Here is a 13,659-nt window from a genome sequence, read left to right as displayed (position 1 = left end):
GTTCTAGATTTTAAAGTACTGCACACACAGAATGTGTATTTCAGGGTGGATGTTCGTTCAACGTAAGTGAACAAGCTATATTCCCATCTTCATACAATGAGACAGTTATCAGGTATTGGAGTTCCCCTCATATCTAGGTCTGCATTAGTATACATAACATTACTTTGCCAAAATCTGATGCAATAGCTACTTTTCTCTAAGTAGAGTTTGATTAAATGAAATATGATTTTCATGTCTTTTTCAATTATAAAACAGCTTGAGGCACTATATAAACACTATGGAAGTATGAAAACGCTCAATCCACAGAGAAATGCACACAGCCAATATTCAGAAACTGTGTCTTCATTTATCGTTGTGATGTCACAACTTTACTATTTACAGGTAGAAAGTGCTGCTACAGTGATGTTACAGTCATTCCCCAACTGCAATGACTGTGCTGTGCAGAGACTCAGAGCGCAGACGTGGAAGATTTGGAAATGCTGACCAATCAGAGCAGATTGGGCTTTTTCAGGAGGGGGGCTTAAAGAGACAGGAGCTTAAATGAAGCGTTCCAGACAGAGGGTGAATACAGGAATATTCAGACAGCGTGAAAAAAAAATGTGATGTGGACTAGTACTGGGATGTGGACTATGTAGACACCAACAGATCTGTATCTTTCACTTGTGTGTCAGTGGTCTTCCAATAATGAGTAGGTTCACATGGACATAAATAACCCGTTTTTCGGCTTATGTTCATATTCAGGATATGGTGTGTGCATGAGCACAGAGAAATCGGATTATTCATATTCCCTGTAGTATGCATTATAAATATGGTAACCGGGCACTGTGTTGTTTACAAACCAGTGACAGAAATATATAGCATACGGAGCTATTCCTGAAAGGAGCTACACTATGGTCTGATAATGTCCTCCACAGCAGTCCGAGCATGTCACTACCCCTACCGCTATAGGATAGGGGAGCAGTGGAAGAAGCGCAGACAGTTGGTGGCATTTAATAACCGGGGTAAGGTGTATACATGCAGCACTATCCCGGTACTACAGCTATATTAGCTAGCTTCATATTTGTATTTCTCATAAACGGGATAGGGGCTTATACAGTTTTCTGAAAACTATATACATGCTTAAAGACATAAATGGGACCCTCCAAAAAACAGATAATAAGGAGCTTATTCATATCCAGATAAACACACTCAATGTCAAATAGGGCTGTTATAGTTTTTAGAGTGATCTAAAAATGGCCCATTGCAGGAAATAGCCTAACCTTTGCAGCCCCTCATACGGAGCTCACTGCTGTGGATGGCTCTGCTTAAACTATAATCTGCTCACCTCCTCCTTTCTACTGCATTAGCATTGGCTAGAGATCCTCAGAGAGGTTAAGAGTTTAATTGTACTTCAGTCGAATACGCACTCAGGGCTGGAACACAGTCTTGAGGCTGGATTGAATGTGTTATGGCAGGACAGCAATGATATGATAACTTGACATTATGACCTATAATTATTTTGCCTTCTTGACATTTCAGCTTGGTTTCTTCTCCTTCCGAATGCAACTCACTTCTAAAACTGCTTGATTTTATTACCTACATGCGTTTACTGTATTTTCATGACTATAAAGTGTGTGTTGCATTGAAGGGAGTGATTGATGGTGGCCATGGTGGTACCATTGACACTGTAAGTTCTCAGTGGGTCCAGGGCAGTGGTGTGATTGATGTTTTCAGCCCGGGCTCCATCCTGCCAACACATCTCTCAAACACATTCTGGCTCTGCTGCACACTGTACTTTGGATCCCAGGGTGTTGAGATTCACCCACTGCAAGGATGCACATCACACACACAATATTGCCTCTGTCAGAGATGACGCCGGAGACAACATGAGAAATCAACCTTCTGGATAAAAGGTTCAAACTGAACATAATTAACTGTGCTTGTTTCTTTGAATAACGCAGGGACATCCTACTGTAACTGAAAATGAAGAGATGAGGGGGAAAAAATAATTTAAACTCTTACTTTATTTAGACCTAGGGGAAATGTTGATGCTAATAAACCACTCCATTGAAAGACATGAGACAGGAAATTTGTTTCTGCTCTGAGGCGAAAATCTTCAGGGCCTAATTACAAGCAATTATCTCAGGCTTTGTAGAAAATGTAGCCTGTACAGTTGCAGTCGTGGTTTTAGGGGACATATACAGGGACAAATGGTTTAACATGACAAATCTAAAGAGAGGACATGGGACAGTAGCAAAAATGTATTTGTTTGACGTTAAAGTCCCACTCCAGATACATTTTAAAGTCTGTAAAAAGGAATCTGCTATAATTAATATTTAGTCTAACTTGGTTTTCCCTACATAGAAGTTAAAAAGACTTAGACAAGGGGCTAGAAGAACATCAACCGTTTCTCCCTCATTGGGAAATGAGGGAATGTGCTAGGTTGACATGTCAGTCTCTCTTTTGGTGTCCTGAACCCAGCGTCAGTCAGTCCAAGACTCAGATGGGGAATCTTTTGTGCACTAAAACCAGATCCGAATGGTAAGAATGGTAAGAATAGTTAGCATCTTTTATTTGTTTATGTTGCTTGTTAGCTTGTAACTGGCAGTTAGGCAGTGTGTTTTCTTCCTGTACTGACAGTCCACTCTGAACCGGAGGTTTCAGATTTCTTTGTTTGAAATCAATTTGTGACGTTCTAACAACACAGTAGCTTTCCTGGGATACGTTTGAATATCCAACTGCAGGGAAGTGCACAGACATCTCTCTCTTCAGTAGATGAATGTTAAACACCTCTCTTATGGCAAACTTTGCACAGATACAAGTCAGTATAGTCAAGGTCAGACATTTTAGGGGACAAAAACATAAGAAAAACTAATTTTTGAGTGGAGGGGGACTTGAAGGTTTGGTTAAGTTTAGGCACAGAAGGTTTAGGGAAACAGCAAGATTTGGGCTACAATGACAACTTCCTTAAGCTTAGGGGAGCTTCATTATCATGGCGACAATAATAAACACAAGGTAAATTGGTCTTACCATAATAATTACAGTCATTATCATTCTCTCTCACTCAAATGTAAACACATGTGGCTTTGGGGTAACCTAAATTGCTTCAGCCTTGACTCCGCCTAGCTCCACTCAACCATCTTGGATCGCTCCATAGCAAAGTGATTTTAGGTGGTCGAGCCAATCAGGACTGCCGGCGTTTTTTTTATAGATGAGACGTAGTGGAGAAGTGACTGTTGTGAGTCAGACAACAATGGCGGCTCGCATTGAGAAAGCAGGCGTCAACATCAATGCTGCTATTTCATCTGTGTTGTCCAATCTGGTGAATATTTCTTCTTTAAAAGAACACCAGAGAACGGCTCTGAAGGCTTTTGTTGGCGGAAACCATGGTTTCGCCCTTCTCCCGACCGGGTTTGGCTTTTCCCTGCGTCGCTCTCATCAGCGTCACAGGATGGTTTCGATGTGAGTGGTTGAAGTAGCACGTCAATAAAGATGACGGACAAGTGGTTGATCCAATCATATGCAAGAATTTTTGAAAAGGCCCAGCCTCCTGAAATCACTTTCCTATGGAGCGATGCCAGATGCATGAGTGAAGCAAGGAGGAACAGAATTCATCTGGCGAGAGTCAGGTGAGTTTTGGAGCAGTCTGATGAATGATGCCATTTTCCTTGGGAGGACAGTCTCATAAAAGCTCTTTTGGGACTCTTTTCCACTTTTTTCATGCACAAATTTTAAACATTAGTAACAACAGATAGATTGGCACTATATTGTTTGTAAGACTTCCATGTTTAGGATGTTTGTTGTCTGCAGAGCTATCCGACTGACTAATGTTAACTTTCCAAAGCCACTCTCCATCTTCTCCTCCCTGGCATCCTTTGTTTTGACAGAGTGCCAGCGGCGTCCGCAGAGTGCCTCTGCGCCTCACACCGGGGCCGGGTGACCCACGACATGAAACGCTGTGAATGAAGGACAACATGGAGATGTTTTTGCCTCTGGCACAACAGCCTGCAGGAAGCAGGGGGGCAGGGGGGGGGGGGGGGGTTGCTACAAGGGAAAGGTTTGAGGCTATGAGTCCCACACAACCTCACGTTCAACATCACCTCCATCATTCTTCCACCAAATGTCTGTCTGTTCAAGGCTGTTCTTTTTCACTAATTTAGCTAAGGGAATTTAATTCTTACTTTTCATCTTCTCTCGCTAATTTTTCCCTGCTGTCTTCCTAATTCTTTTCCGTTCGATCTTTTTTTGTCTAAATAGGTCTTATGACTGACTTTCTCTCACTCTTTGTCCCTTTCTGTCCTCCTCGCTCCACCCACCGCATATCTGCTGAATCAATAATAAATGATCTGAGAGGTTTGGCTGTGACAAGCTCTCTGCATCGACTCTCTCAGGGGTTACTGGGGAGAATCTCACAATGCTCCAGGTCCTGGTACAGAAGCAGGTTTACAGTAGGACAATGAAGCAGAGGGAACATAAAGGAAAGTCATGCTAATTGTCCCGAACAACAGGACCCCATTCTTCGTACATGGATAACAAAGCTATCTAGATTAGAGTGTTGACTATTTGACATGAGTCTGGATTTTTTGGCTCTTTGAAACTGGCTTAATTTATACCTGGAACGGTTGTCAGAGCAACAAGTTGTTAAGCCCAAACATGACCAGGACAAGTTACTATGAACCACATCCATTAAGTCATTTTCAGATACAAATGGATCGCTTTCATTGATTCATAACGACAGAATGTTGTTATAATAATGATTTTACACGAGAACTGAGCATGTAGGTACAGTAAAATCACCACGATCTGTAATTATTACATTTACAATCCATGATGAAAACGTGAATTGATTTGTGACATGAGAAGATTAAATACAATAAAAACGAATCGGACCAAATGTCATTTCAAAATGTATTAAATGATAAACTGCAGAAGTCACTTTAGAGAAAATTGTTTATGCAAAGCTTTTTTTGAGATATATTAAGAAGGTTTCATTTTTTATAGCATGATAATCACTTAAAAGTCTTGTCCATGAGGAGAACCTCACCAGACATGCACCAACATCACTGGTAGACTGTTAACAGTGATGAAAGCGTGGAAACATAACAAATGACATTAATAACAAGGCAGGAACATATACAATAAATGAGATAATGCATAAATATATTGCTCCAGTCCACACTGGGATCTACCTTGTGTAACCACAATCACATGATCAGCCAGAATGCGGCTCATCGTTTCAACTCTCTCCTAATTTTGCTTTTATGTCAAAGATAACTTCATCCAGGATTTACAGATCAATCACCACACTGTTTTCAAATAACCAAATTAGCTAGATGAGATCAAACAGAATTAGTTTAACCTAATATCTGTGTGTTAGCCTGAATTAGTTTAAGTTGTAATCCGTAAGATTTGAGATACCTTGTTTCAACGGCCTCTTCGGCGGTAAGATGTAAATACAGGCGAGCCTGTCTTTCAGAGCCTCCATCTTGTCACATTCAGGGTCAATTGTGTTGACTTTTTATTTTGTTTTATTTTTTTTGCTCTTTTGCAAACTTTATTGAAACACATTCACCTGTTTACTTCTGGTCCGTCCCCTATATGTTACCCTCTCAAATCCATACACACAGACACGTTCCTACTACGCTTCTGCCCTTACAACATGCCTGACGCAGAAGTTGAAAGTTCCAAATTTCCAATTAGCACTTACCGGAAATGACGATCATATTTCTTCTTCTGTTTATTTTTCCAAAAGATTTTCCAACAACTGTCTGACTCAGCAAACCACCAAAAATCATTGTGATCCTCTTTTTAAATTCATTTAAGTGAATTTAGTTGTTGACGCTCCATTGCACTGTTCTTCCGCCAATTAAGTCCCTCCTCTTCCGCTACGTAGACAAAATGGTGGCGATTGAGGGCGTTGAGTGTTCATTGATTCACACTCAACAGTTAGGCCATTTTTCAGTACGCGACTGGATAAATGCAGTGCACTGCATTTTACTGACTTCCGGCGTGAACGATTTGGGAAACAGCAACAGATATTACAATACTTAGCAAAAAGGCAAGTAGAAGTGCTTTCATTAGAAAAGTCATATAATCAATCACCATTGTTTCAACTCACTCTTTGATAGATAGTAACTCAACAGACAATTAACTAGATGAAAATCTTAGAGTACAACTTTAAGCTACATTTGAAGAACAGGGCCCTTGTCATTAACAGAGAGCTTTCACAGACGTGTGCATCCCGAGCCACAGCACAGCCGGCCCTCGAACCTCCTCGGTGCAGCACATGTATCAGTGACGTGCAGTATGTGGACAGTTCCATCTGAAACTCAACAGGGTGCTATTGCTCTGAGAAAACCTGCTGTGTGCTCACTCCCCACAAAAACCTGGATCCAAAGCCTCCTCTGTTCACATGCTGGCTTGAACATGTGCCTTATTCAGTTGCTCTCTCTCTCTCTCTCTCTCTCTCTCTCTCTCTCTCTCTCTCTCTCTCTCTCTCTCTGCCTTTCTTTGTCGTTAGGACTCTGATAGATCCCCTCTGCTGAAGTGTCCTTGAGCAGTACACTCCAGGGGTGCTGTACTGTTGCAGAACCTAGTGAGACAGCGGATCACAGCTGTGCAACTCTTAAAATCTATTATGCAGGCATCAAAGAACATAAAAACTAATTGCTCTATGACACAATCAGCTCTTCGGAAGCAGTTTTGTTTCTCTCGGGGCAAAAAGGGACGGCTGCAATCTCAAAACAATACAGCCAGGATTCGATACGAATGTAGAGCAAATTTTAAACAAATTTCCAGAAAATCTGCAGAAGAAAATTAATCTAATTAATGTTTCCATACACTGTTATGGGAATTTTAAGAATTGGGTGAATTAAGGTACAAAGCTGTTGGTGCTAATACTGTTTGGTGCCATTAAATCATTGCAGCAGTAGAGGATGGAACAAGATTATGAAAAGGATGTGGAATACATGATTGAAATATGACATTTCTGTTTATTTCATGTATTAATCTACAGTAAGTCTCAGTTCTGAACAGTAGGTTGCCTGATAAAGGTTGGCCAATTTACACTCATAATCACTGGTCCTCTTGTACTTAAAGAACCAAAACTTGGTTAAGTTTGACTCAAACATTTGGAAAGCCATGTAGAATCAGAGTGGAAAACAAAGCCGAGGAGCCTCAGGTAGCAGCGGTGTGAGCGTTGGCGGAGGAAAAAAAAATCTCTAAATAGCCTCCTTGGAACAGAGGCTCTCCAGAGACAAAGAGTCTTTCTTTGGGCTCCCGTACATCATGAGATGGATGCTGGTTCGTCTTTAAAGTAATGTGCTGACACGCCAAAGTCAAGAAAATTCTACACAGCAATGAGGGGAGGCGGAGAGGAGCATCGTGATCCGTCATGCAGGCCTATTGTCAGCGCTCCAACCTCAAATTATCATAGAAGACTGTTTGGGTTGAAGCTGTTCCTATAAACACACACACACACACACGCACGCACGCACGCACGCACACACGCGCACACACACACACACACACACACACACACACACACACACACACACACACACACACACACACACACACACACACACACACACACACACACACACACACACACACACACACACACACACACACACTTATATGCCACTCCCACCAGTCACTGCAGTGTCAGACAGTGGTTATAAACTCCCCAAAAGAGAGCGGGGCTATCTCATTAAAGCATGTGTTTAACCTCAGTGTTTATCTCAGTTAAAACCCTGTGGTCTGTTCTCACAGTGCAAGGGCACCTGGTAGATCCCACTCACAATCAATATGAGCGTTATGTTAATTCATCTGTACTGCTCAGGACTCATTTAGAGTTATAGAAACTGTAAATGTTTGTGTGTGTGTGTGTGTGCCTACCACAAAATGTCTCAGAGTGACAGAGGGCTTTTAAAACAGGCACCCGAACGGTTCAGACTGCAAACGTGTTCAAATAATGATGCAAATACATATAGGAATACAGTTGGAGGTGCAAGGCTCGACATTTTTGCTTATTTTCACAGTAAATGTTAATGACAGCCCATTTTTGGAAGGGAAAATACCAGCACACAGGAGAGAAGCAGTTGGAGAGAAGTGTCTTAAAAGTGAAAGGGAAGTGGGGGGGTAAGTAATTTATTACAGTGAGTTAGTGCGAAGTGTTGCATAACTCCAAGCTCTGGCTAGCGTTGGCCTTTAAAGCAGAACAACGTGTCTCATCTGGGAGGAACACTAATTAGCTGAAAAAACGTGGGATGAAATTAAGTTAAAATGGATGTTCCAGGCTCAGAGCTGCCCTCTGCCACTTCTTGGCAAACTAAATGCTGAAAAACTACATCCTGATTTTTAAGTGTCTGGTCTGATTTCAGTGGAGCACAACTTAAAGACTTTTTTTTTTTTAAGCCAAATCAGAAGACAGAAAACAAGTCAATCAAACCATCATTTACCATGGAGAAAACGGAAGAAGCAAAAACTCTTATTTTCTTATTTACTGCCAACAAGCCCCTGTCACACGAGTATCTGCAGGGGAGGATTAAATACCAAATATCTGCAGCACCATGAATAATTAAGCTCTTAAGAATAGATGTAAGAGTGTGTTGTGCAATAGTGTTCCCAGTGTCACTGTTTGCAAAGGGTCCATAGAGTTGATGGAATTGTTGTATATGTGATAACCAATGACACTTTGTGCAGTGTTTGAGTTTCTAAGATGTTGATTATAATTTAAAGTTAATTTAATTTAAAGTGATACAGCACCCTAAATGACACCTATTTAGTATAAAACACAAACTGTAGGATCAAGTCAGATTATTAATAACATAATGATGATGAAAGCTGGTTTGAGGGCCCCCCCCTTTGAATTGTTGCCTAGGGCCCCAACAGACTCTCGCCTCTGACCATTAGGTTTTAGCTAGGCTAAGCTAGTACAGAGCTCTTGTTACTGTCTCTACGTGATCTCTATCTCTTTTAGATTTTTTTCATTTCTCAGTGCAGCCCTTTGCAGCACGATCTTGCAGGAGAAACCCTGCATGAATAAAATGCGCTGTAACAGTCATCTTTTTCTCTACAGATAGAGAAAGTCATGATACCCTTTTGAACAAGTCACTTTTATTTGTTTTACAGCCTGACATGATAATACAGAAAAAAATATATTGTCCCAGCGTGATTTACACATTTTGCCTTACAACATTCAGGTGAAATTGTTTTTTTTTCAAAATTTCTGAAAATGAATAAAAAAAAGTCTTTTTGGATTTGTCTCTACCAGGTATGTGCACCTAGACTGGGAAATATTTTCCCATTCTTCCTTGTAGAACTGTTCGAGTTCAGTCAAATTCAGTCCATCCACAGATGTTCTTTAGGACTCAGGTCAGGGCTCTGACTAGGCCACTCTAGGACATTCACCTTCTTGTCCTTTAGACACTGTGGTGTTTTTATGGTGGTGTGTTTTGGGTCGTTGTCATGCTGGAACGTGAACCACCTGCCCATTTTCAAGTGTCAAACAGAGGGCCGCAGGTTTTCCTAAAGAATTTAGGTGGACTTGGCAGCCATTTTCCCTTTAATCCTGAGCAATTGCCCAGTCCCTGCTGAAGAGCAACAAGCCCACAACACAATGCTGCAACCACCATGCTTCACTGTAGGTATGATGGGTTTTGGGTGGTGTGCTGTGTTTGGTTTCCACCAAACAACAAATTCCCCCCAAAAAAAAATTCACCTGAATGTTGTGAGGTGAAATGTGTAAATGCCGCTGGAAAAAAACATGTTTTTTATGTATTATCATTTCAGGCTGTAAAAAAAGTGACTATTTCAAAGGGGTATCATACATTTCCATTGGCACTGTATGTTGAGAAATGTGTTCTATTTCATCATTTTTTATTTTGTATTTCATCATCTGTATACACAAGCATATAGTGCAGCATAATAGCATATATAGCTCAGGATGAGTTACAAAGATACCCCATCACACACACTGACAAAAACATACATCTTCATTCAGTTATTATCATTATTGAATATAAATACAATTTACAATTTATCACATTAATGTAACTGCAGAGCCTATCACTACTGAAAGAGGAATGAATAAATGGAGGGGGTGGGGGGTGGGCAGGATACTGTAGGTGCAAGGCAGATAGAACAGATGAACTGCCTGTCTGTTCAGCCTGAGGAGACTGATCACAATGCTAAGTGGAGGTGAATGTCTCTCAGCCCCAACATGGAAATGAGACCCAACAGAGGATGTAGATGGGTTGGATAGATGGGGAACAAAGGATGCTGGAAAGAAGATGATGAAGAAAAGATAAAGATAAGGACATTTCTTTTTCACCTGAGAAATAACAGTCCTGACTACTGAAACTACAAACTAGGATATAATAAAAACATCAGTCAACAGGAATCCTCCAGGCTTTGGCAACATTAAAAACATGTTACTGTATGCAATATATTCATTTTTGAAACTTTATTCCAGCCAGTAAGATGTGACTTAAATGAGACATCCCTTCTATTCATTTCCTCTCTGCAAGAACATCTACTGAAAAAAAAGAATAAAAAAATAGACAGACAATGAAGTATGTGCAAAGTGACCTTGGTGCTGCTTTATGGCGTATCCAAGCACATAAAGTATTCAGTGAATGACAGGCATTTTCGCTTCAGAATGAGTAGAGACTTTTTTGACCAGAATATAATGAAACTGTAACCATAGCAACGGCCCTGCCAATAATGAGTAAGCTGTCAGAAAGCCTGTCTACCTTTGCTTGTGAACAATGGCAGGATGAAATGATTGGAACAAATTCCTTTGCTTTTACCAGCCTAATGGGACCAACCACAGGTTGAACCTTTGTTATGTTACATGGAGTCAAGACGATGAGGGGGAAGAAGGGAGGGAATGCATGAGAGTGCATCACCTCCACAGAAACATGCTCTGTCCTCTCACGTTTAATCTGCTCATAGAGACGCAGTTTGTCGTCAGTCAAAGCGACAACTTTCAGTTTGAGCAGGAACGTTTGCTCCCAGTCAGTTAGTGCTATTTATATTATTAATCCTGACTATCACATCACACTGGTCCCCTCCAGTAGCATTCACAGCTAATTTGAACATGAAAAAACAATGCAAATCATCTTTTTAAGAAACCCTCTGTATCCTTCCTTAATGAAAAATATTCTGGTGTCTGGACACAAGGCATGAGTGTCAAGTATTTTGCTTGTTTTGCTATATATAATATAAATAAAAATGGAAATTGACCCTGCAGTTTCGGCGCTCTGATGTTCCACACATGGTTGTGAGGGGATTCTGCAGCAACCTGATGCCGATAAAGCTTATTTTTACCCCGATTGAGTAGTTCAGAGCTCCCCAACGATGTCGTTCTGTGAGCACAAAGTGCCGTTAACGGACCTGGCTCCCTCACCTACAGTGCTTCCCTGTAGCTGCCTATTGGTTACGCCTGTGAATATTCTCATTCGTCCAAGTCATCGTTATCCACAAAGAAATTTAGGTAAAAAGCAACTGGAATTAGTTTTTTGTCTAGGAAGTTTCACCTCTCATCCAAGAGGCTTCATGAGTTTATTTACACGTCTGACCAGGCTGGGACTGGTCCAATGTGTTGAGATCCAGGTATTTAACCTCTAGTGAGGGCGAACAAGCTTATTTGTTAAACGTTATGTCAGTCTGCCGGTATTATCCAATACCTGAAAGGCAGGAAGGGCTTAGAGACCATATAGAAGAAACCCTGCAAAGTTTAGGAAGAAACTTTTATCATTATCCCCGTGTATCAATCATCAATCAATCAATCTGGAGCAGCTTCTTAACATAAACATGCGACGTGCTTCTTTTGAAACTGAGAGTTGATCTCAGTTTCAAAAGAAGCACGTCGCATGACAATTTTTACAGACACCAACACAATCAACACATTTTCAGTTATAAATACACTTATCTCAAATGCTCCGTTAGAATATTGTGGAGTACATAGTCCTGATGGGTGCAGAATGAAAGCAAGAAGAGGAATGTGACGTTTGAGCAAATCTAAACCACAAAGGAATCTTTCCTCAGATGCACCACATGAAAACCCATGCTGACCTCCTGTGGGGGCTCCAGGGAAAAGCCTTCACTCAGGCTCTTTCAACTGCAGCAAGGCACAGAGACCTTTGCACACAGCTCCACAAAGCAGTCTGGTGACACAGGAGACGGTATGCGGGGGAGGCAGAACAAGGCAGGGACATGCTGCGTCGGCTTCCAATTAACTTGCAAACACCTCATTGTTTTAAATCACTGACACTTCCCCCCCATCCTGTCTTAAAGCACCCCCACACACACATAATGATTTCGTCTTACCCCTTTTATGTGTGTGACTGTGTATACTAATCTATCTGCTCCCTACTACACAAACATTGTTATCACCATCATTAATACATTAGCTGCAGATGATTAACTAATAAATCAAAGTATATTGATATGTATGGTTTACACGAGGCTCTTCTCACTTATCTGGTCCTGGCAGATCACTGTTGATGAGACTGGAAGTTAAATTCAGCTGGTTGCCCTGTTGGAAAAATGCTCTTTGTATCAATTTACCAATACTGTACACAAAAACTTTGAATAGGACCAAATCAGGAACATTATAATGAATTAATAGTTTCTGACTTCCTGAACCACATACTCCATGTGTGTTTTGAGCCCCCTGTTGTATTTCCTGTACTCACAACTGTGTTGCAACATCGCTGCCTGGTATTAAAACAGCACAGAACAGTGCGGTAAGCACCATTCAGAGTTTGGCTGAACATAGAGTAGGCAGTGCCCTATATCCTGCCTAAAGGATATTCACAGCCTTTTTTCCTTGTTGAGGCTCAGGACAAGCCCCCCCCCCCCATCATACACATCAATATTCATCATCATTACTGTTTTAATGCATAATGTCCATGATAAGACCCTTAGCTTTAACGCACCACCACGAACGGTCACTGCATACGGACCTTTTAAACTGGACATATTAAAGAGCGGGCTTGCCAACTGGATTAAAGAAACTGCACCTGAACGTGTTCGGAGGAGTTGCTCGGCCTGAATGAGCTGGTCACAGGCAGAAAGGGCTGTGAACAAGCTGTGAGTCAACCTCATAAAAAGACATAAATGTATAATTAACACAAGATCTTGTGTCCTTAGGTTTATTGGGATATAGGAACAAGCAGGAGGTCACTGCCTGGATCTCAGGGTTTGCACACAGACTTGAGAGGCATCCAAGCTTCAGAGATAACTCCAGGCTAGGCTATTTAAATGTATAAATACAATCACCTCTAAAACACCTGACATCCATCAAAGAAAGGTTGAAATATGACATATATGGCTCTGCTTCTTAGCTTTACCTCTTTTTGATGAAGGCATGTAAACAACACATTGCAAGTGGCTGAGGTGAGAAGAAACCAAGGTGTGTATAATCCTCTCTGTGCCGTTATTCAGGATTGATCTTATTTTAGCTTTTAGAGAAAGAAAAAAAAGCATGACTGCTTTTTAGTATGCAAGTAACCATATTCCAGTGTTGCAATGCACCAGTCCTGTCATTCATGCTAATCATCACCAGCGACTATGAGACAGAGAAAGTATTTCCAGTGGAGTGTAGGCGCACAGGAACACCTTTCAGCTCAAACCTAACTCACATTGTTGCACTTTGGCCCATCCCAGCTC

The sequence above is a fragment of the Echiichthys vipera genome, assembly GCF_963691815.1.
Source record: "Echiichthys vipera genome assembly, chromosome: 17".
NCBI classification, from domain to species: domain Eukaryota; kingdom Metazoa; phylum Chordata; class Actinopteri; order Perciformes; family Trachinidae; genus Echiichthys; species Echiichthys vipera.
Note: the sequence above shows the minus strand (reverse complement) of the source record.